Source organism: Eulemur rufifrons, chromosome 28, assembly GCF_041146395.1.
Source record: "Eulemur rufifrons isolate Redbay chromosome 28, OSU_ERuf_1, whole genome shotgun sequence".
Taxonomy (NCBI): domain Eukaryota; kingdom Metazoa; phylum Chordata; class Mammalia; order Primates; family Lemuridae; genus Eulemur; species Eulemur rufifrons.
The window spans coordinates 2,090,951-2,116,864 of NC_091010.1; the positions used below are offsets into that span (position 1 = coordinate 2,090,951).

Consider the following 25,914-nt stretch of genomic DNA (forward strand, 5'->3'; position numbering starts at 1 on the left):
GTGGCACTTTAAGATGTGTAGGTTTTTTATTCACTTGAAGTGAAGCTGTTATGAGATTAAGATATATTGTTATAACACAGAGATTTTTTAGGTAGTCTCCATTTCCTAATGTGGTCACAAACAGAATGCCTGTAGAAGGTATGCAAAAGCAAATGGGAAAGCAATCAAAGCATGTCACTTCAAAATCCAGGAAACAAAAATAAAGAGAATAAGACAGGCAATGAGGAACAATGTATCTACAGGGCACATGGGAAAGAATAAAAAATTTTCAATGCTAACTTCATATCCTTTAGAAGTTACTTTAAATATAAGTGATTTAAACTCTCTAATGAAAAATAAAATGACTTTATGGATAAAAAACAAACAGCACCCTAAAATATGCCACCTATGAAAGCCTTCCTTTAGCTCTGAAAAGTCAAATTGGTTGAAAGTAATTGTATAAAAAAAAAAGTATGTAAATAATTAGAGGAGGATATTGTGGCCATAATTAAAGGAAATACTCTTTAAGTCAAAAACCATCAGAAGAGACAAAGACTGTTATAATATAATGATAAAATGGGTCATTTAACAGAAATCTGTAGCACAGAATACACATAGATGATATACACGCAATGCACATATTTTATCATAGATACTTTTAAATATATATTATATACATCAGGGCTTCTAAATATATTAAGCAAATATGAACAAAAGTGTGGACAGAAGTGTTGCAAGAAACACCTAACAACACACTAATTATGGGAGACTGCAAGACCTCACTTTCAATAATGAATATAAAAATTTTATAGAAGATCAATAAGAAACAGATAATGGGAAAAACATTATAGACCAGTTAGATGTGACAGACATATACAGAAGTCTTCAGTGAAAAGTAGCTGAATACACAATAGTTTCAATCAGACATGGCAAATGCTGTTAGGACACTTAAGTTTTATCAACTGGAAGAAGCCTAAAAACATACAACATATATTTTTTGGCAAAAATGAAGTGGACCTAGAAATCAAAAGCAAAAGATAAACTGGCTAATACAAAAATATGTCAAAATTAAGCACACTCTTAAATGTATTCATGCTCAATGGGCAGATGATTTAAAATTGTTGAGATGTCAATAGTACCCACAGTGATACACGAATTTATGCAATATCTATAACGTTCCAATCATACTTGATCTGGAGATATATAAAAGAGTTGGAACCCATTCTACTAAGTGAAGTAACCCAAGAATGGAAAAATAAGCACCAAATGTACCCACCATCAAATTGGCTTCACTGATCATCAGCTAGGAGCACATTCAGGAATAACATTGATCGGGTGTCGTGCAGATGAAGGGAGTGGGAGGAGGGGATGGGTGTATACCTACATAATGAGTGTGATAGACATTGTCTGGGGAATGGACACGCTTGAAGCTCTGACTTGGGGGGGGTAGGGGGCATGGGCAATATATATAACCTAAACTTTTGTACCCCCATAATAAGCTGAAAAAAATATTTAAAAAAATAAAATAAATTCTAAAATGTACTGGAACTATAAATAGCCAGACTGTTTTAGAAAATAAAAAGAAAGAGACATTGAACTTCTTGATTTGAAAACAAATCTTCAGGAATAAAAACAACGTGCTGTATCACCATTGTTTCCTATTGCTGAGTAGTACTTCATGGTATACATATACCACATTTTATTAATCCACTCATATATTGATGGGCACTTGGGTTGGAAACCATTCTACTAAGTGAAGTATCCCAAGAACGGAAAAATAAGCACCAAATGTACTCACCAGCAAATTGATTTCACTGATCATCACCTAAGAACACATTCGGGAATAACATTGATCGTGTGTCGGGCAGATGTGGGTGGGGGAAGGGATGGGTGTTACATACATAATGAGTGCGATGTGCACTGTCTAGGGAATGGACACGTTTGAAGCTCTGACTCGGGGTGGTGGGGGGAGCATGGGTAATATACATAACCTAAAATTTTGTACCCCCATAATAAGCTGAAATAAAAAAAAAAAAAAGAAATACATGTATAAAACTCTTAGAAGAATATCAGAAGGAAAGATCATGATATTGGTCCTGGCACTGTTTTAGTAGATGTAACATCAAATCCATAAGCAATAAAAATTAAGAAAACAAAAATGGGATTGCATCAAACTTCAAAATTTCTGCACAAAGAAAAGACTCAGTGGAGTAAAAATGCCTCCTACAAAATGGGTAAAAATAGATGCAAATCACATATTGGATAGGAGTTAACATCATGAATACATAAACAATGACTAAAATTCAACAACAAAAAGTGAATAGCTTGATTGAAAAATGGACAGTGGATTGACGTGGCATTTCTGCAGAGAAATACAAATGGACAAACAGAATTTGAAAGGATCCTGAAAATTGTTAATCTTTTGAAAAATGCAAAGCAAAGTCACAATGAGATATCACCTCATATCCATTACATTGAGAACTTTTAAATAAATACATATACAAATACATACATGCATACATACATATGGTGAGAATGTAGAGAAATTGAAATGCTGTCATGTTATTCTGAAACTTTGATTCTAAAATTATAAAAAAAATGAAATAGAACAGATCAGAAATTAAAAATATATAAGGAGACTAAACTCAGCATTATGGTGGGAGGGGAAGGACCCACTTGTATCTTTACAAACAACAATAAAACGTTGGTGGCCATCCCTGGAAAATTACATTTATCTGAATTTGGGGACTTAAATAGAAGGTCATTAAACCCTAGTGGAACCATAGATCTTGGAGGGTCATTTTCAATGTTCAGGTTCTCATTCAGGTGCCAAAATTAAGGACCCGTTGTCCTGACTACAGACTACATCATGGGTCAACCAACTTGGATACACAGAGTCCCTAACTGTTCCCTGTGACAAAGTTGCAGTGGTACTGCTCATCCAGAGACTTTGGGAGAGACCCACCTATCTGCAGCCATGGAGGCCGATCTGAATAATTTGGTCTTACTGTCATCTGAAAAGCAGACCTGTGACTCTGCTGCAGCTGTCTAAACTACAGTCCATGGCCAGTTCTTTCAGTGCATAGATCCATGCAGTGACCTGAAGGGAAACTTCCAAGGTACTCATTGGGAGCCACACCCAACCACACATCTAGTATCAGCCCCACCATATGCAGACTCAACTGCACAAACATACCCTAGTATGTGTCATAGAGATCAAAATCCTGAAGACAACCAGCTTACCCAGAAACAAGAGAGGATTGAAAACTGCCCAAGCCCTTCAGAACTGACCCACCAAATGCAGACTCCACTGCAGAGCAAGGGGCAGCCTTGTGACCTAGCTACAGCAATCTTCTTTGAAAACCCAGTGGACATACCTTAAGCCCAAGTACCCAAAGGAAACATCTTTACCTTCCAAAACCACTTTATAAAAACTGGAAAAGGTATTTAATCCTTCACATGCACAGATACCAACATAAGGAAAATATGCAACCACTCTTAATGCTTCTATTTTATCATATTACTACAGGACCTAAGCAGAAAAACTAGGTAAGAACATGACAAGAATCCACTCAAATTAGACAGGAAAAAGTAAAAATAACAATGTTTGCAGATGGCATTATTTTATATATCAAAAACCATAAAGAAGACAGGAAAAAAAACCCTTATAAAGTAATAAACCAACTCAGTTAAGTCACAGGATATAAAATTTACATTCAAACATCAGTTGTTTTTCTACACACTAATAAACTATCCGGAAAAAAAAAAAAGGAAAACACTCTCATTTACAATAGCATCAAGAAAATATATTGCTAAGAAATAAATTTAACCAAAGTGGTAAAAAAAAAAAAAAAAAAAAAATTTACACTGAGTACTATAAGATATTAGTAAAATAAATTGAAGATGACATGAGTAAATAGAAAGATATTATCTAAAATAATGTATAGATTCAATGCACTCCCTATCAAAATTCCAGGGGCGTTACTCACAGTATTAACAAACAAATCCTAACATTTGTATGATATCTCATGTACCTTTGATGATCCAGAACAATATTGAGAAAGAAGAAATCTGGCATCACACTTTCTGATTTCAAACTATATTTCAAGGTGATAGTAATAAAAACAAAATATGCACATAAAACCAACACAAAAAACAATGGAACAGAATGGAGAGCTCAGATATAAACCAAAGTATATAAGGTCAACTAACCTTTATCTAAGGCTCTAGCAATGCGCAATGCAGAAAGTATGGTCTCTTAAATGCTTGTTGCTGGAAAACTGGACACCCACAAACCAATGAATAAAAGTAGGCTATTTTTTCTTACATGGTATTCAAAAACTAACTCCAAATGTAATAAAGATTTAAATGGGAGATATAAGATTCTTTTGTGAAGGTAACATGAAGAATAACTCAGCATCACCAAAACATCATGCAAACACAAATCAAAATTATCATAAAGTATCACCTTCCAACTGTTAAAATGGCTAATGGCCAAAAGAAGAGACATAATAAGTGCGGGCAAAGTGTGCAGAAAAGCAATCCTTGTACACTGTTATTGATTGTAAACCAGTAATGTCATCATAGAGATTTGTTTAAAAATGTAAATAATAGAACTGCCTTATCATTCATCAATTCTTATGAGTATAAGCAAAGATGTAAAATGAGTAGCTCAAGAACATTCTGCACCCCCGTGTATACTGCAACAATACTTACAATGTATACAATAAATACATACAGTTATGCAATTCTTATTTGTGGAAAAATTTAACAGTTAAACACACACACACAAATATATATACACACATACACACATATATGTGGATGACAATTTCATGATAGTACTAAATAGGGAAAAATTATGGAACATAAGTATCAAAATATTATGTATCAATTGGGAGTACAAATATATTCAGCAATTTGAAGCACTCAAAGAGACAGTATATTTAAGAATTCTATGAGGTGACTAGGGAAAATAAACTATAATACAGTTTGGGAATCTAGGTACAATAAAGTTGAAATTTTACTCTTATTTTATACTAGAAAAAAGAATATACACAATAAAAGACAAAGGATATTTCAAAGTGAAATAACATTAGCTGTTCTTAGGTTTAGGAAGAGGATATGCATTTGTATAAAATTAGTCTGAATTTCTATAGGATTGCCTCTGAAACCTTAGAATTGGAAATAATGATGCAGAAAATATGAAACCTCTGTCCCTACTGTTTCTAGCATTACTGAAGCAAATCACAATATCTCCACTATTCCCTTTTACACATTTCAAAAATGAGGCAACAAAAGGAACTGAAAAAATGGAGCTAGGCATGGTGGATCACAACTATAATCCCAGCACTTTGGGAAGCCAAGGAAGGAGGATCAGTTGAGGTCAGGATCTTGAAACCAGCCCCAGCAACATAATGAGACTCCATTTTAACAAATAGTAATAATAATAGGAATAAATCAGCTGGCCATGGTGGCTCATGCCCATAGTCCTAGGTACATGGAAGATTGAGGTAGCATGATCCCTGGAGCCCAGAAGTTTCAGTTTGCAGGGAGCTATGATCAACCACTGCACTCCAGATGGGGAAGCAGAGCAAAACACTGTCAAAAGATGCTTTAATGTAGAGGGCTTCAAAATATGTACAGATAATCCCATATCTCCCCAAACAATAGAAGTGTTTACAGATGATGTAGTCCCTTATAAGCCATGACAAGAAGTTTGGCTCTCGCTGAATTCTAAGGCAGATCACTACAGGGGTAGAGTTCTTAGAGAGTTTAAGAGCATGGGACAGACGATATGTCCTTCTGTAAGAGAAAGAGAAACATACACAGGGTTCTCAAAAAACATTTCCAATACAGCAAGCATTCCAAACCACTTTTTAATATCTGCCTTTCTCCTTAAGCTTTGGCTTTTTAACATTTGTTATCTGCTTTACTGAATCTCACCTACCTGTATATTTAGCTGTTGTTTCCTCTTTCTTCATAATCCAGGGCTCTATCCTTTGCTCCAGACATGTGATCAGCTCTGGCTTTGAGACAGCAAGACCTGTTTTTTTTAGAAAGAATTCACATGACTCTTGCTGAAGACTCTCCAATTACTAATCTTATAAGTACTATACTTATAGACAGAATATTATAGAAGATTCTAGAAAATTGTTTTCTAAAATATTGTTTTCTCACAGACCCTGTAGAATGATAAGAAATTATTTCAAATTTATGGCTCCAGAGCACCAATTATGACTAGCACCAAATAAAAAGTGAGTGGTGGAAATTGTATTCTAAGGTGCAGGCAACAATTATATACCCTGATTTCTAGAGAAACCACTAGAGTGAAGTATACAAATCAGCTCAAGAAAGGAAAAGGTTCATGATAAGATGAGACATCTAGTGATTTTATTTTCCACACCAAAATCCTTCAAATTTTCTTTAAAAGCACCGATATAAAATTCATTCATGTAAAGTAGAAATTTCCAAGAAACAATCTTCAAAAATAATATAATGCCCTTAGTGTGGAATAGGAATTGTGTATTGAAGTGATCCTCACCAAGGGAGACCAGGTTTCCGTAGTTCTCTAACATCACATCCCTATACAAATTGCGCTGAGCATTGTCAAGGCATGCCCACTCCTCTGGAGAGAATTCTATAGCCACATCCCTGAATGTCACCAGTTCCTGAAAAAAGACACATATTTCCCAAGTTGCCAAGCATAGAGTTCTTAATTTGACTACAAGGAAAATCAAAGTTATAAGAACTGTTTCTGACATATGGGTGACTGGAATTATCCAATAAGATGTTTTTTTTAGCACAGTGATATTCTTGAACATATCCTCTAATTCTCAGGAATGAAGATCATATAACACATATGAAACTAGTGTGCATATGATACTGTTTTTCATGATAAAGTATTTAATATAAAATTAAAGGCCTCAACACAGCAATGTAAATTTGTGCTATATTTACATCATATGAAATAAGTTGTGCATATTTCTCACATAGAGAAACAGTGAGTTAGAAGGTATCACCCAATTTTCACGTGTACAATAATGAACTTGAGATCTTGTTAAAATACAGATTCTAATTCAGGAGATCTGGGGTGGGGTCTGAGTCTCTGCATTTCACAGAATATAACCAGTGAAGCCAGTGCTTCTGGCCTAAGGACAGTATTTTGTCAACACCCAGTAACTGGTAGACTTTCAATTTATCTCACTTCATCTGACCAGAAGACAAAGATAAGAGCCTTCATTTTTCAAAGCAAGCTATAGACAGAAAGGAGAGCTTCCAGTGTAAATCTGATGGTTCATGCACATCAGTCAGTAAATCTCCAAAAGACACTTAATAATGAAGAAAAAAAACAATTAATTTTACGTTGGATGAATCTGTCAGAGAGCACCTTACCCAAGTGAATGAAATTAACGTCAACTGTAGTAGGACAAATTGGTATTAGGCACCATTGCACAGAGGATAAAAAAAAAATCACTGCTGGGATGGTGGTGCCCAACAATATGTAACCATGAAGAATCATCAGTTTTATGCAAAGTTCAAGTTATAGATATTTCCCATGTTTTGTAATATTTGATAATGAATGTAAATACTTCTGCATTATAGAGAGCAAGTCTTTTACTTTTTATTTTTCCATAATTTTCTTGTTATCCTAGGCAATCAATGCTATCCTCTTTCTGCATTTTCCAAATACTATTTCACATGCAGCTGATGAAAACATCCAGATCAAACATTTTGTTTTTAGGGAGGAAGGATTTTCCAGTGTTCCTTGACTATCATAAGAAGAAATCAAAAAAAGTGTAGTGGAAAAAAACTCATAAGGCATAAACATCAGAAGTAAAGGCTTACAAGTTCTAAAAATTGAAGTTCTGCATGACATTCCAGGAGAAATAGTGGAAACAGCCCCTAACCTGGGACACACTTACCTGAAAACCAGCCATTTCTCCTTCTTCTCCTACTCTGAAATTTCTTTTCAGGTGAGACTGTGTAGAACAATTAGAATTACATCTTGAGACTATGCCCTGAAAGGAGTCAGCACAATTTCTTCACCTGTTTACATAGCATCCACAAGCAGGAGGACCACAAAATGCAGAAAAGGCTACACTCACTTGTTCTTAGTCACAAGAAACAGTCAGGTATGATGCCTCCTCATGGAGACGAAAATGTGAGGTTCTCCTGTCTTTCCCTTGGTGACCTCCCCCTGCCACATGTGCCAGGACTTTCCGCTACAGCAGTGGGAATCTGGACCACACTGATCCTCCCCTACCAAACCCAAAACAGCAGGCCCTGTGATTTCTCGCTGTAACAAAGTCTAAACTCAATCTCATGAATGTATTCAGGAGTTCTAATGCTTGACCCTGGTATCAAATTAAAATTATTTGGGGCACAATTAAAACCACATGGATGTTCCCACCTAGCCCAATAGACAGGTGATGGTGTTTCTTTCAAGCTAGCCAGGGGATCCTAATTGAAGGGTTGGGCTGAGAGCCAATTACTTAAAAATTGTCTCTGAACCATCAATGTGAATATAAATCATGTGGTATTGTGGGCCTCACTCTAAGAAATGTGATCTGCTGGTGTGGAAGGGGTACATTAATTGGCTTCTTTGTCAAGTCCGGTTTTAGTGCTGAAGTTGCTCAACCTAGATCCATTATTAGTAGCACTCAGCTAGAGACAGCAAGCACAGCATACAGAGTGACTTACGCCCAACACTTATCACCACACAGATACTTAGTTTCCAAAGTGAAGACCAGCATAATGCAATGTCTACTGAGCATGTACTCTGTGCTCATAAGAATGGTGTGCTGCACTGAGAAGAAGCTTTTACATTGCGTGACTTAATCCTTATAATACCACAAAAGGTGAGTACTAAAATGGTGAGTACAGAAAAATTTAGATGTGGTGCCAGCCTTTCTATTCATCTTCTCACACAACTATAATAGGATTCAAGAATGGAAGCTATATAGCATAAAATACAGACAGAATTATATCCTGAATTGTTTCAGAAGTTACCCAAGCCTGTAGGTACATACACATGAGAGAACTGAGGAAGACAGACACTGTGTGTATATAAGAGGCATGGGTGTGAAAAGGCCTTTCTTCACTTTCTGGTTGGAAATTTGAGCACATTAGAAAATGTGCAAATATATAACATGGGCATTAAGACAGAGCAGCCACCACAAACTCCTATGACAGAGGCAAGAAGTAGGAGCACATTGCTGAAGGGGTCACAGCAAGAGAGCCTCAACAGAGGGGGTGCATCACAGGAGAATTGATGAACCACAGAAAGGCCACTGGAAGGTGTTGACAGTGTGCATGCCTGCATAGAAGAGACCATAGAAGAGTATGGAAGCCAGTGTTATTCAGACACAAAAGTGGTGGTATATGAAGACTGGGTAATGGAGAGGCTGGCAGATGGCCACACAGTGGTTGTGGGCCATCATGGTGAGGAAAAGAAACTACATACACATAACAAATGTCCAAGAGGATCTGAGTTGTACACCCATCCACTGAGAGGGCCCTGTTTTCAGCAATAAGGTTAACACAGGCATTGGAGGCAGTGATAGAAATATAGCACATATTCATAATGCACAAATTCCTCAGGAATACATGGGCCTGTGAAGGTTCTGGTTGACAAGTGTGACAATGATGATGAAAAGATTCCCAAACAGGTTGCCAAGTACATCATAGGAATAGCATGGAGTGCAAGAACCTCAGTTTCCAGCCATTAGCAAAGCCCATGAACAGTAACTGAGAAATCATGGTGGAATTGACCATTTACTAGAAATTCTAGTTGACTGGGAAGGCAGAGAGATAAAAAGCAGGAAACATAAAATGATAAAATCCACTTCATATATTTTCTTGAAAGTTTTTATTTCTGTCTTACACTATTGGTTTCTGTGTATAGGTCTACTATTGGTCTTTTGATTTGCATAACCACACCTGAGTTGATAATATGTCAAACTGCTAAGGATAAAGTATTTCAATTAGTTATCTGAGCAAGACCTACAGAAGTGTAATTCACTGACTTCTATCATATATCATATTCAGCCTATGATATTTATTGGTTTAATAAAGATTGAATTACTTGATATGTGTAAAATGCCTGTAAGGGAGTAAATTTCAGTAATAGTTAAATTTTATTAGGAGTTGGACAACACATTCAGCCTGGCTATTGATATGTAACAGAGAGCTAACAGTTGCCTTCATTAGGTGGTCTGTTGTTATCAGCAACAGTCATGTCTTAACATTTCTCCTCTTAGAATATGTGCAGATATTGAGATTAATAGTTTCTATACCTTTATAACACTTGACAATGGCATACCGTCCAAACATGAGATCGGTAAAGCATATTGTCTTGAGTGGCACAAGTTCAGACATAACCAGCTCCGTGTATGTTTGTGTCTTTCCACAAGTCCAGACTTTTACTGATGCTATTTTAATTATAAAAGCTGTGAGCTACATGGAGTTTCCAAAAAGAAAATTCTCTTTAGTACAACTGGCTCTCTCAGTAGTCAGAGCCATTGGTACACAGGTGCAAGCGAATCCACAAGTCTGTCAATATTACAAACCATACGTAGTAGTATACTTAATCAATATAAAAATGTTATAGATTAAAATTTTCATATCCAACAAAGTAACATTTAACATCAAGAGAAAGAGTACATAATGGTAGTTAATTAACCAGTCCAAGGAGAGCAACATGGACAAGAAGAGTATCTTGGGCTGATCTGCATGATCATCAACATCTTTCAAGGCAGAGTCCTTAACTTAGGCATGCCTTTGGCAGAAAATGCCAGGTGCTGACCATGAGTGACAGCAAGAAGGTGTCTATAAAGATGGCCTCACCTAGCTGGTGAAGCCCTGCTCTTTTTATGGCCCTTTAGTCCTCTGGTGAGGACCGGTAGTAAAGGGTTACATCCTTATCTGGTTGGGTGTAGTCTCTGAACATCCGGTCCCTGTTGAAATCATGCCCTTTGATATACTAGATGGAGTCTTTTTCTTAGATTGGTGCAAAAATAATTGCAGTTTTGGACCATGAATTTTAAGTCATTATAACACATCTTTATTAATCAAAATAGTAACCATTACAATCAACACATTTTGCCAATGAGGAATAAGTTTGTTTTTTCCTGTAGTGTAAAAAGCTATGCTTTGGGATTCCACAAACTCTTGGAAAGTATTTTCTGCATCCTGCTGGAAGTGGGAGCATTTTCCCTGCAAAAAGTTGTTGAGATGCTTGAAGAGGTGGTAGTCGATTGGCAAGAAGTTAGGTGAATATGGCAGATGAGACAAAACTTCATAGCCCAATTCATTCAACTTTTGTAATGTTGCTTGTGCTATGTGTGGTGGGGTGTTGTCATGGAGAAGAATTGGGCCCTTTCTGTTGACCAGTGCTGGCTGCAGGCATTGCAGTTTTTGGTGTCTCTCATCAATTTGCTGAGTACACTTCTCAGATGTAATGGTTTCACTGGGATTCAGAAAGCTACAGTGGATCAGACTGGCAGCAGACCACCAAACAGTGACCATGACCTTTTCTTAGTGCAAGTTTGGCTTTGGGAAGGGCTTTGGAGCTTCTTCTCAATCCAACCACTGAGCTGTTTGTAGCCAGCTGTATCAAATCCACTTTTCATCTCACATCACAATCCGATCGAGAAATGGTTCGCTGTTATTACATACAACAAGAGAAGATGACACTTCAAAATGACAATTTTTTTATTTTCAGTCAGCTCATGAGGCACCCACTTATTGAGCTTTTTCACATTTCCAATTTGCTTCAAATGCCAAAAACAACCATAGAATGGTCCGCGTTGAGATCTTTGGCAACTTCTCCTGTAGTTGTAAGAGGATCACCTTTGATGATTGCTCTCAATTGGTTGTTGTCAACTTCCGATGGCCAGACACTGCACTCTTTATCTTCAGGGCTCTCATCTCCTTTGCAAAATTTCTTGAACCACCACTGCACTGTAGGTTCATTACCAGTTCCTGGGCCAAATGCGTTGTTGATGTTGCCAATTGTCTCTGCTGTTTTACGACCCATATTGAACTCGAATTTGCTTTTTGTCTAACATCATTTCCATAGCGTAAAATAAATATGAAAAATAAATAAATAAAAATAAAATAAATATCAAATAAACAGCGAGTAATAAGTCATTAGCAAAAACACATAAAGTGAGAAATACACATTAAAATGATGTATAATGTATCCACCTTTACTTAAGAATGTATTCCAATATGAAACAGCAAGTTTCAAAAATGCTAAAACCACAATTACTTTTGCACCAACGTTTAATAAGATGGAGTCACTTACGTCAAGGGTGCTCTATGCACATATATTCTGCATGTCATTTTAAAATATCATTTTATAGTTATCTGTTATCTTTGAAAATAAGGACTCAGAAAAAGTTTGGAGGAAAGTTAAAACTGGCCTTCACTATAGGTAATTTGTCAGTGGTCAAAAAGCAATATTGGTAGAGAAGTTATCCTTGTGATCATAAGGGGAAGTGAATACTGAATTTGACTATGAAACATTTGTAAATATTTTGTGTATACTCCTAAGCAACCAAGAGTTAATATAGTTGAATCTTGTCTGGTTATGATAAAATGACTGGGGACATTTTCCCATCCTTGTTATCTATTATTTCAAATTGTATTCATTTTCCTATATGATTGCTTTGACATATGAATGTACTACTAATTTTGACACTGATCCCACATGTAGATTTACCTTTTACATACAGCATAATAATCTGTAAATTTCACATGCAAAATGAAACTCCTATATTTTTCACCTCCACTTCTCCCTAAGAAATTATCTTCTGTCTATTCTTTTTTTTTTTTTTTTTTTTTTTTGAGACAGAGTCTCACTCTGTTGCCCAGGCTAGAGTGAGTGCCGTGGCGTCAGCCTAGCTCACAGCAACCTCAAACTCCTGAGCTCGAGTGATCCTCCTGTCTCAGCCTCCCGAGTAGCTGGGACTACAGGCATGCACCACCATGCCCGGCTAATTTTTTCTATATATATTTTTAGCTGTCCATATAATTTCTTTCTATTTTTAGTAGAGATGGGGTCTCGCTCTTGCTCAGGCTGGTCTCCAACTCCTGAGCTCAAACGATCCGCCCACCTCAGCCTCCCAGAGTGCTAGGATTACAGGCGTGAGCCACCGCGCCCAGCCTTACTGTCTATTCTTTAAAGCCCTGTGTTTTCATAACCTCTCTTATGTACCCTGACTACCACAGTTGTCACCATGACTGCATCATTATATCCAATGCTAGTCATCCACATTATCATCTATTTAATATGTTTGTTATACAGGAAATAACTTGTACCATTATAATAGTTAAGTATCTCCACAAACATGAACGATTTACTAATGAAGAACCAGTCTCAAAAATAAGCTTTTATATTTTAAAACTGTATGAGTTTAAGAGTTTGGGCTCAACTTGAATCTGACTTATTTATAGCTTAAAACATTTTCCATAATTCCACATTTGCCTCCCATGATTCCACTGGAATCCTTCTCAATACTAATATTTCATGACCCTTGCCCTGTCCATCACTTCCCAGGTCATCTCCACTTACTTATTTTTTTTTTAATTTTTTTGAGACAGATTCTTGCTTTATTGTCCAGGCTAGAATCAGTGCTGTGGCATCAGCCTAGCTCACAGCAACCTCAAACTCCTGGGCTCAAGCAATCCTCCTGCCTCAGCCTCCCCAGTGGAGGGGACTACAGGTGAGAGCCACCACACCCGGCTAATTTTTTGTTTCTATTTTTAGTTGCCTGGCTAATTTTTTCTACTTTTAGTAGAGACAGGGTCTTGCTGTTGCTCAGGCTGGCCTCGAACTCCTGACCTCAAGGAATCCTCCCACCTTGGCCTCCCAGAGTGCTAGGATTACAGGTGTGAGCCATGTGCCCAGACTCCATTTACTTATTTATTTGCCTTTTCCAGTGGATTATTACAAAATCCTTAAAAGCTTTCAGCATGGATTGATTCTATTTTTTTGTTTTGTTTTGGTTTCCTAAAGCTCTGCTTGTCATAATGTTTCTTACTTCATGCTTTTACCTGCATAAAGTTTAAGATTCCTCTGTCTATAAAATGATTTTTCTTAGTCCTGACCATCCTTTTCATTACATTTTCTTTTTCCTAAAGGTATCATCTATATATAATAATAATATTAATATAATAGATTTTTGGCACTACTGATCATACCACCTTTGAAAGAGCTCTTACCAGTTAAATCCCGTGAATGACATAAATGGTTATATCCCCCACCTTATCCAACCTTTTTCCTCTTCAGCATCTTCTCACATTAACCGCCATCTCCCTCAGGAAAGTCACTTTTCTTATCAGCTTTCTAGATCATCTCTGAAAGTGCATGTGTTCCACAAGGCTGTATGTGTGAGCAGACAGCCCAAGTTGTTTATTAGTTACATTTCATGAGAGTAGACTATTTTTTGTCTTGCAAAATCTATATGCAATATATTTTTCTGTCCCTAATTCTCATTCTTCTCTATACAACCTGAAGTCCTCACCTGAGTACACTCCTCATTCTCAAAATAAACCTAAACTGGTCTCTGACTGTGCCACTTTCCTTCTTTGCCCGTAATATCATGCTCTTCCCTTACTACGTATCTAGTCTTTAAATCCAACTCAAATACCGCTTTCGCTTTGAACTTTCCTAATAATATCAGATTTATTCTTCTACCTACATTTTGTTTAAAATTTAAATTTTGTATCAAATTACAGGAATTTTGTATGTGTTTATCACCCACACATTTGTGTATATTCTTTGAAGTTTTGACTGTATACATATTTTTTTACCTTTTAGTACCAAGTACATGTCTGCATATGCGACAGTTAATAAAGAAATGCATTTTAATGTAACTGGCCACTAAAATTCTTCCTTATTCTACTTATTTACAAATGACTAGGTCCAAAATAAGATATGTTCTTTCCCAATCTCCATAAATCAATATATTGAATGTAGGTTTGAAATAATAAAACTCATATCCTTTGTGAGAAGTACAGGCTAAAGTCTTAATTTTTCAAAAGATATTTACTGATTACACACAACCATCTAAAAGCTGTTCTGACAGGTTTTAGTGGAAGAAGGAAATTATTACTATTTTTAATTGCTTGTTTTCTGTGAGGGGGAAAATACTACAATATATAACAACACAAAGAAATGTGAAAATTTTGGTTAGTAATGGGTGACAAGAAAAGCAAATATTTTTAAAACCCTGCAAGCCTTTTCACTCTATCAAAAATATTACATGGAAAGGTCAGATATGTCTTTAAAACCTGGATGGTAGCATAGCGCTATGGAGACATTTTCTTTTTTTACACTGAACTACCTACAACTTTTTTGTTTCACTAACAGAACTTAGTAAATTGTCCACTAGCTAGTTTGAATTAATTAAACATAATTGAGGTATTTTTTTGTTTATATGAGCAAGTTACACCTTGGAATTGCTTTTCTTATTTATTTGACTTTGTTTTCCATGTATCATTCTTACAGGGAAACTCTAGATTACAAAGCAACACACTGAAGTCATATGTAAAAACCAGTTTGCAAATTACCATCCAATTCTTACATAGGACCTCCAATAATTTTGACAAATAAAAATATAACTACTTTATGAACATGCATATTTTTTAATAAAAATATACTGACTTTTGAAAAATTTGACCATGATATTTAGAGAGACTTATGGAACTAAAACTATCTTAGGTGTAAGGCATGACAGATATTTATTGAAAATTTCCTAGTACAAGCAGTAAGGAGGAGTTACAAATAAAACAAAGATTAGATAGAAATGAAAGAAAGATAGCAATAAGGAGAGGATAGCATATTCCTGAATGCCACAAATATTCAAAGGGATTTTTAAAAATGTTTTCCTCTGTAATTGGTAAGAGTAGAGGATTTACACTTTTCCTGTTGTTGTTATTGGTATTTGTAAATGAGAAAATATTCAATATTCCTTACAAAAATTAAAAAGGATTTAGTTGTGAGATTAAAGATTGTAACAATTTTATAAATTAGATTTGCCATGTTAAAAATATTAACTTGTGTTATCCATAAACCTTTGAGAAATATTTAGGTCCACTTCATTACATACTGACATTCAAAATGTGCGTCAAAAAGTTGTACACTATTATTCTCAAATATTTATAAATCATATACACTTTCATGCCCACACACCCACATAAAACACTTTTAGTATAAAAATATTAAAATGATTGGAAAAGACAAAAGGATAGTGATCAAGACTAAAAAGTGAAATTGATTCATTACATTTCAATAAATTTTTATAAAATATAAAAATATTTGTATTTATTATATCTGTATCTACCTACAAACTGTTTTTCAATTTTTTTTTTTTGCTTTAATATTGGTGTTCTTGTCTTTCTGGAACTTCTACATACATAGTTCTATGTGTTTTTCAAGTTGATGTTAAGTAAAGTTTTCTTTAAAAAATAAGAATTGTTAATCAGTAGAGGCAGCATAAAACAATCAGCCATGCTTTATTTTTATACAACTATAAAAATATGATAAGAATTCTGCCTACTTGCTTCAAAGAATTAACTATTTCCTTACTAGTTTGACCTACTTCCTTAAGGAAATTTTTTAATTGTTTCACAGAATAAAACAAGTCTGTGACATTGCATTGAGACTCTAACCACAAAGTATTTACTGGTGAGTAATGTATGTTCTTAACCTGGGGAAGACAACAAAGTTTCTCTTCACAGCTTCTCCAAATTAAGGTCTGAAAAATGGTTTAAACAAATTTTCTACGTAGCCATTTTTAAGAATGTCTTCAGATGAAAAACGTACCATTCTTACGTTGTCTTAAAAGGTCAATTATGTTGTGCTTTATATAAAACGTGGCATGTCCCTGCCATCACCTGCAAAGCCTCTGGGAACAAAGCCTTGAACATCCAGTGACAGGAGTATGCCCAAGGATCACTTCAGACAGAAAAATGTTTGTCAGAGTACAGGTGATAGGGGGCCCAATTAAAACACAAGTGGGGTTGAACACACAGAAATACATTTACCTTTGCATGAGCGTAAATGATTCATTTTGAGTCAATTTTGTAGAGGTTTGTGCTAGGAGGCCAGCCTCATTCGTTTTGCATGGTTGATATCCAGTTTTTCTAGCACTATTTGTTGACAACTCTTCCCCCCTCCCACTGAAATGCATCTACACCCTTGTTCACAATCAATTGTTAGCTCGGGCTCCTTAGCAGAGCCGCTGTGACCCTTGCTCTGGTGGCCGGATATCGCTGCTGCCTCTTCGCACCGCAGTGGGACTCAGATAGCTAGTGTCCAGAGGGAATATAGTGAAAAATACAGAAGGACAAAATTATAAAACCGGCCAAATACCTCTCCGAATTGGAAAAGAGTCAATTGCTTGCTTTAGTAGAAAATTCCGAATATGTGCTGGAAGGTAAGAAAAGTGATGCGATATAGGAAATATTGCCCTCAAGCAACGCACCTGGCCAGCGCTTGCCAGGCATGCAACTCTTAGCTGAATGCAAGGAGCCTACCACGGCGGGACTCCACACAGCTGAAGTGCTGGAGAACTTCAAGCCTGGCACCAAAACAATTACAGGCTGTGAAAGGAAAGAGAGAGTGAAGCCCAGTGTCAGCCCACGTCTGAGTACCCACATCCTGGGGAAGGAGAAGATTGCCAACAGGATGCCCTTGAGCAGCTCTACTTCCTGCAGAGTCAGGGATGCGGGGAGGAAGAGGCCGCATACGGCCCAACGCTGCAGCCCAGAATCATTTGCTGCTTCTTACAGAGAACTGTGCAATGACGAGAAAGAGTTCGTTGCTTCCAGTATGTGAGGGGACTGCTCCACCTGTTATTCAGCTGTCAGAATAACTTCCAATAAAAACTACAGGAGCAAAATAGCTCAGGAAAAAGATGCATGAGGAAGAACCCCATCAACCAATTTCCATCTTACAACTGATACAAATGAATGAGGTGCAGGTGGCCAAAATACAGCAGGTAGAGCCAGAATGTGAGATGGCAGAGGAGGAACACAGGATAAAAAATAGAAGTTCTCAATAAAAAGATACATTGGGAAAGGAAACGATGAACTTTTACAGGGGAGTGATAGCCTGTTTCCTCATTTAACCAGCCCTTTCCCAATTCACTCTAAGACTTTGGAGGTGCCTCTTTTGTAAGTAACCTGTTGGCAAAGAAACTCTGGAACATGAACTAGCAGTCAGTAACCTGGAACAGAGCTACAGCTAGCCAAATTAGAGTGGTGTAGTCTCTTATTTAAGAATACATTCACATAAACACCTGCACCCTATTACCCCTTAAATGGTAAAGAAGCTCTTAGAGTCTTCTGAAAATTATCACCGAGTATTACTATCCTGAAAGTAATGTTTCTTAATTAGAATTCATACAGGAACCATGTGTGAATATTTTTGTATTTTTTTAATCAAATGCAAGTATGACTATAAAAAAATCGATTGACAATAATTATATGGGTTTATTTGTGGACTCTCAGTTGTATTCCATATATTTATTTTTCTACCCATTTGCCATTACCACAGTTTTGATTCTACAGTTTTGTAATATATTTTAAAAATGGAAAGTGTGAGTTCTCCTACTTTTTTCTATTTTTCAGTATTTTTTTTTTTTTTTTTTTTTTGGCTATTAGGTGGACAATTCCATATGTATTTGAGAAATATACTTTCTCACTTCTGAAAAGACAGGCACTTTTTAAAATAGGGAATACATTGACTACATAGATCACTTTGTGGAGCATTGCCATCTTAACAATATGAATTTTTTAATCCCTGAACACTGGGTACATTTTCATTTGTTAGGCTGTTCTTTAACTTTTAGAAATATTTTGTATTTTTCAGCATTCAATTATTTCGCCTCCTTAATTAAAATTATTCCATAAAGAGTATTTTCTATTCTGTGGAATTGTTTTCTTAATTTTTGCTTCAGGTTGATTATTGCTGGTATATAGAAACATCATGGATCTTTGTGTGTTAATTTTGTGTCTTCCAATTCTACTTAATTGTTCATTACCTCTGATAAATTTTTATGGATTATTTGAGTTTTTCTAAAGGCAGTATCATGCCATATGTAAATAGCAAGAATTTTACTTTTTCTTTCTCAATTTGAATGGGTTTTATTATTTTTCCTGCCTAATTTCCCTGATTATGTCTTCTAGTACAATGTTGAATAAGGTGGAGAAAAGTGAGCATCCTTCTCTTGTTCCCAGTCTTCGGTGGTGTGGAGAAATTTTAGCCTTTACCCATTGACTTGTTAATTTTTTTTAAATAAATCCTCTTTTTCCTATTTCTAGTTTGTTGACTGCTTTGATCAAAATTTTTTTTTTTTTTTTTTTGGTACACCATGGAGTACTACTCAGCGATAAGAAACAATGGTGATATAGAACCTCTTGTATTTTCCTGAATAGAGTTGGAACCCATTCTACTAAGTGAAGTATTCCAAGAATGGAAAAATAAGCACTACATGTACTCACCATCAAATTGGTTTCACTGCTCATCACCTAAGAGCACATTCAGGAATAACATTGATCTGGTGTCGAGCAGATGTGGGTAGGGGAGGGGATGGGTGTATACATACCTAATGAGTGTGATGCACACTGTCTAGGGGATGGACACATTTGAAGCTCTGACTCGGGGTGGGGTGAGGAGGCAAGGGCAATATACGTAACCTAAACTTTTCTACTCCCACAGTATGCTGAAATAATAATAATAAATGTGTATATATACACACACATATAGGTACACCTCTTCATATAACAGAATGGATTCAAAGTAGATTTGCTAGGTGTCAATAAAAAAAAAAGTGGGTTTTTTGTTTTTGTTTTTTTTTTAATTTTTAGAGAGAAGTTCTCACTATGTTGCCCCGGCTAAAGTGCAGTGGCTTCACAGGCACAACGTAGAGAGCACTGCAGCCTTCAACTCCCCTAGACCCAAATAATCCTCCTGTCTCAGCCACCTGAGTAGCAGGGACTACAGGTATGTGCAACCATACTGGATAAGAGATTTTGTTGTTATTTAAATGCTTTTTCTGCATTTGCTGATTTGCTGTGTGTGTTTTCCTCCTCAATTCTATTATTGTGTTATTAAATTAATTGATTTTCTTATATTGAATTAATCTTGCATTCCTGAAATAATTCCACTTGCTTTTTGTGTATTATCCTTTAAATATACTGTTTGATTCAATTAGCTAGTATTTTGTTCAGGCTCTTTTGCATCTATGACCATAAGGAATATTGATCTCTAATTTTCTTTTGGTGTCTTTATCTGTATTTCAGATCAGGGTAATTCTGGCTCCACAGAATATATTTGGAAGTGACCTTACCTCTTCTATTTTTTGTAAGAGTCTGAGGAGGATTTTTAAAAATTCTGAAATATTTGGTAGACTTAACCAGGAAAGCCATCTGGTACTGTTTTTCTTTTTTGGGAGTTGCTTTAATATGTTTGATTGATTTTTTTTTCTGATTCAGCCTCTTTATATTTTATAGGTTTGTTCCTATTTTCTGTTTCCTCATCAGTCACTTTCAGTAATGTATGTGTTTATAGAAGTTTGTTCATTTCATTCAGGTTATCTCTTTGTGCAACTGCTGATAACATTCTTCTATAATCCATTTTATTTCTGTAAGGTATTTATTAGTGTCTCCACTTTCATTTATGATTGTAAATATTCATATCCTCTCTTCTATTTTCTTGGTCAGTGTACCTACATATTTATCAATTTTGTTAATCCTATCGGAGAACTAACTTTTAGTTTTGTTCATTTTCTCTAATGTTTTTCTCCTCTCAATTTTATTTGTCTTCACTGTAATATTTATTAGTCCTTTGTTCTATTAGGCTTGGGTTTCATTTGCCTTTATTTTTCTAAGTCCTTCTATTGTAATATAGGGTTATTCGAGACATTTCTTCTTGTTTCATATAGGCATTCACTGCTTTAACCATCCCCTAAGCACTGCGTTCACTGAATCTATGTTCTGTTACATTGTTTTCATTTTTATTTCCCTCTCAGTATTTTCCAAGTTCTTTTGTATTATCTTCTTTGTTTCATTGATTGCTTATGACTGTGCTGTTTAATTTCCTATTTATGAAGTTTGCATTTTTCCTTTTGTTTTTGATGTCTGGCTTCATTCTATTGTGATCAGAGAAGATACTTTTTATAACTTCAGTCTTTTTCCATTTTTTGTCACTTATTTTCTGCTCTAAAATGTGGTCTAACCTGGAGAATTTTCCATCTGGGCTTGATAGAAATGTGCATTATGCTCTGTGGAGGAATTTCTTTATGTCTGCTCTATTTGGCTGATTTATAGCATTTTTCAAATCTTCCTTTCCTTACTGATCTTCTGTCCAGATCATCTATCCAGTAAAGAAAATAGGGTACTAAAGTTTCCAACCTGTATTGTAGAATGATTTCTCCTCTCCATTTTGTCAATACTTGTCTCACATATTTTAGCGTTCTGTTGCTTGGTGCATAAATGTTTGTAATTGTATCTTTTTGATGAATCAATTGTTTTTTCAATAAATAATGGCCTGTATCTTTTATTTATTTATTTTTTTGAGACAGAGTCTCACTTTGTTGCCCAGGCTAGAGTGAGTGCCGTGGCGTCAGCCTAGCTCACAGCAACCTCAAACTCCTGGGCTCAAGCGATCCTCCTGCCTCAGCCTCCCGAGTAGCTGGGACTACAGGCATGCGCCACTATGCCCGGCTAATTTTTCTATATATATATTTTTAGTTGTCCGTATAATTTTTTTCTATTTTTAGTAGAGACGGGGTCTCCCTCTTGCTCAGGCTGGTCTCGAACTCCTGACCTTGAGCGATCCACCCGCCTCAGCCTCCCAGAGTGCTAGGATTATAGGCGTGAGCCACCGCGCCCGGCCGCCTGTATCTTTTATAAAAGTTTTGGCTTAGAGTTTATTTTGTCTGATAATAACATAGACACCTAATGTTGCATGGAAATATGTTTTTCTATCCTTTCACTTTCAACATATATACATATATATCTTTGAATATAAAATATAGCTTTTGTATATAACACATACTTGGATCATTTTGTTGTTTGTTGTTTAAAATATATTCCTCCAGTTTCTTCCTTTTCATTGTAGAGTTTCATACGTTTACACTTAATAAGTTACTGATAAGGAGGAACTTATCTATGCTATTTTACTGTTTGTGTCTTGTGTACCTCTTACCTTTTTTTTCTTTATTCCCTCCATCAATTCCTTCTTTGCATTCAATATAGTTTTATAGTATACTATTTTGATTTCCTTCTCATTGGCTTTTATTTGTATTCTGTTGAAATTTCTTAGTGGTTTATATGTGCTTGAATTTAACATTATAAATTTATTAAACTGAGATTGAGGCCACTAGCCACTGCTAATTGGCTTGCTCTCTGGCAAACCAGAGGCCTCTGCTCTGGCTCCTAGCTCCCAGTGAGTGGCGGTGGACTCCCACTCAGGCTGATGGCAGTGGCTTCAGCAGCGCCCCATCACAGGCGGCGGGGCCGGGGGTGGTGGTCCTGGCCAGGCTGCGGGGAAGTGGCACAGCTGGAGGACTGCGAGTTCGAGTACCTAATTACCAAGCACTCGGCGACCATCAAGTGCATCTCATCAGAGGGCTCAGTGGATGTGAGCATGGGCCACTCGAGCTTCATCTCCCAGTGTCACCTTGAGATCTTGATGACCCGAGCAGCAGCGCTGGCCATGACTGGACAGCCTGGGACCCACCACCTGCACAGCTCAGGCCTAAAGTGGCGATTTCCAGTTGCATTGCCTTGGCCAGAACAGCGTGTTTGTGGACAGGTGTTCCAGAGGCACCGGGTGCCGCTGCTGCAGCTACCAAGCTTCATGCACCAGGTTTCCAAGCACAGACTTCAAACTAACTTTCACTTCCCTCTCCGGCCAGAAGAGGAAGAAGCAAGAGGTGCCTGAGTCCCCAGCGAAGGCTGTGCAGCGGCACCTCTCGCCTCTGACCATCAACATTCCAAACACCATGGCCCACCTCATCATCCCCCTTCTCTCCCCAGCAGGAACTATCAGTGCTGCCAACTCCTGCCCATCCAGCCCCCGGGAAGTGGGGTCTTCAGGTTTCATAATGGGCCCACTGATGCCATCTCCCCTCAATTTAGTGGCTGAAAACTCGCACCCAGAAAACGAAAAGGAAGCTTCCAGTGGAGGAAGCCCAAAGGATGATTCAAAGCCACCTTATTCCCATGCACAATAGTACAAGCAATTACAATGGCTCCTGGTAAACAACTCATCCTAAATGGAATTTATATGCACATCACTAAAAATTATCCATGCTACAAGACTGACAAGGAGTGGCAGAATTCAGTTCCCAACAATCTCTGTCTGAATTGTTATTTCATCCAAGTACCACATTCCCAGGAATAACCAGGCAAAGGCTCATTCTGGAAGGTAGAGATCCTGCCTCTGAAAGCAAATTAACAGAGCAGGCCTTTATGAAAAGGTAGCCTAGGAGTGTACCTTGCTTTAGAACCTCTCTGTGACCACTCTCTTCTAGGAGCCTCTCCCAGTCACGCTGGAGTAGTGTCTGCTCACTGCAGTGGCCCCAGAGCCCTGAGAGCCTGTGGAGGGAAGCCTTGCCGGCCCACCGGGAGCCTGAGCCTGGCAGCTCACACCCCAGACTTGCCATCATCCAAGAAGCCTGGGTTGCCCAAAGCTCACCAGAGTCACCTCTGTCCAGCCAGCTGGTCTTAATCACCATTCAGTGGCAGCTACTACAGGTGGCTAAGCCTGCTGCCACCCTAGTGACCACTGCAAGGTGGTGACCTAGTGACCTCCCAGCCACCCTTCATGCAGACAGTTCACGTCCTCCACCAGATACCAGCAGTGTCAGTCACCAGCATGGCTGGACTGGCCCCAGCAAACACCTACACTGTCTCAGGACAAGCCGTAGTCACTCAGGCAGCTATGTTGGCCTCCCCTAGGGCCCAGCTGCAAGAGAATAGAAATAACAGGCAAGTAAAAGTAGAACCTGTTGCTGCAATTAGCCATGGTACATTAGGTGCTGCCAGCCAGATCATTCAGGTGTCACAGACCACCTCTGTCCAGATGGTCACTGTAGTAGTGTTATAGCAAGTGTTACAGTGTGTGGTTCCAAGGACAAACCAAGCCGCACACAGAGAATGAAAGTTTATTTAATGGCGGGCTCAGAGGGGAGTTACCACCAAGTTCTGAGCCTGCATACTGGGTTTTTTCCACTTTTATTAGGTTGGGGTGGTCCGAGGGGTGCGGTCTCAGGAGGCTGATGCAATAGGTAAGCGTGGTTATAGAAGCCAGGTAATAGGTTAGTGTTAGATTGATGAGGATCTTCGTTATCAGTGCAACAGACACCTCTATGTCAACACCAGCTACCAGTAAAAACTGTAACGCAAAACGGGACTCTTGTGGTACCAATCCCCACTGCGGTCCACTGCCAGGTGAACAATGCCGCGAGAAGTCCTTTACACGTGCTGGAGACCCCCGCATCAGCATCTGCCAGGACAGCAACCAGCCTGGGCAGCCAGGGCTGAAGTGAATCAAAACAGAAGACGGCCAGAGCGTCGTCATCACCCTGAGTGTGGACACGTCATGGGCAGCTGTGAGGAAAAGGGTGTCTAAAACTAGCGACTGAGAAAGTTTTTCTTACTTTAAAATATCAATGTTGTGTTGCCAAAAGTGGACATTGCCTCTCACTGATACTAGGAGTGCGCTCTCTCTCAGTGGGTAAAGGGCCCTGCGTTTGGACTTCACCTCTCAGTACTGAAAATACAAAACCCAGGTGGCCTGAAAACTCCTTAATTTACAGAAAGAAGTCACACTTGAACAAAAACCACACACAACAAAACCTGGTACGTGAGACAGCGTCTCCCCTGCTGAGCACCCTTGGCTGCTGCCTTTGGGTGAAGCTTTTAACTACCAGTGAAAAACCATGGCCCTTCCTGGAGGACCAGGCATCTCCGTGTGAGGATGGTGCAGCGTGGTCAGCGGTCAGGGGCAGGTGCCAGCGGACCTCCAGGGACTCGGCCGCCTGCAGAGACCAGGCAGGACCACCCTCCCATCCGCCCCCCACCACGGCCCTCGCAGTACTCACCGCTGGTACTGGCAGGCAAGACGGTATTTTGTTGTTCACATGTGCAATTAGAATATTTTGAAGTACATTTTCTTTACACAATAATGAGGTCTGTGACATTTCACATCACTGCATTTCTACTTGGAAATTTTGTAAATCATACAGGAACTTTCATGTGGATTTCATTTGGGGAAAAGAAACAAAGTAGTTTTGTGTTTTTGTTGTTTTCAGCCTATGGAATGATTTCTTTATCTTGTTCAGGTGGAGCTAGTTTATGACACTTGCAGATTTTCCACATTAGAGCAGTCGCTTGGTGAATTTAATCCACCTCCATTTCAGTGCGTAGGACAGAAGACTAATGCTGAGGTTGCATGTGACCGTGAGAATTCAGGGACAAGCTGGCGATGGGAAAGAACTGCCCGGTCTCATCTGAGCTGCATTTAAGTGTTCTCTTTCTTGCTGTTTTTTGTTGTTTGTTTCTTTGTGTTAACTTTGTCCCTGGCAAAATTTTCCATTCTAAGTAAAATCAGTCTCCTAAGTATTGTGTATTTAAAACAACAGAGCCATTACCACTACATTTGGAGGAAAAGACTCAGTCACTTATCACAAGCATTTTCAAACAAAGATCACAGATTTCTCCATAGTGTGTTATTGCAGGTGTAGTTGCCAGCTCAAGGCATCATCTGACCAGCTGTCTTCTCTGTTATATTGCACTTGTCCCCACTCCAGGCGGGAGCAGCCCTGCCGATGGAGCGGGAGCTGAATGTTAATTCTAGAGTCTAAGCAAGCACCCTGTGATTAAGCACTGGAAACATTTAGGTTGTTTTCTGAT

General features: G+C 37.8%; 1 pseudogene; it reads left to right on the forward strand.

Moving 5' to 3' along the window:
• Nucleotides 1–17,494: 17,494 nt before the first annotated feature.
• LOC138376559 (forkhead box protein K2 pseudogene) lies at nucleotides 17,495–24,644 on the forward strand (annotated as a pseudogene).
• Nucleotides 24,645–25,914: the final 1,270 nt, after the last annotated feature.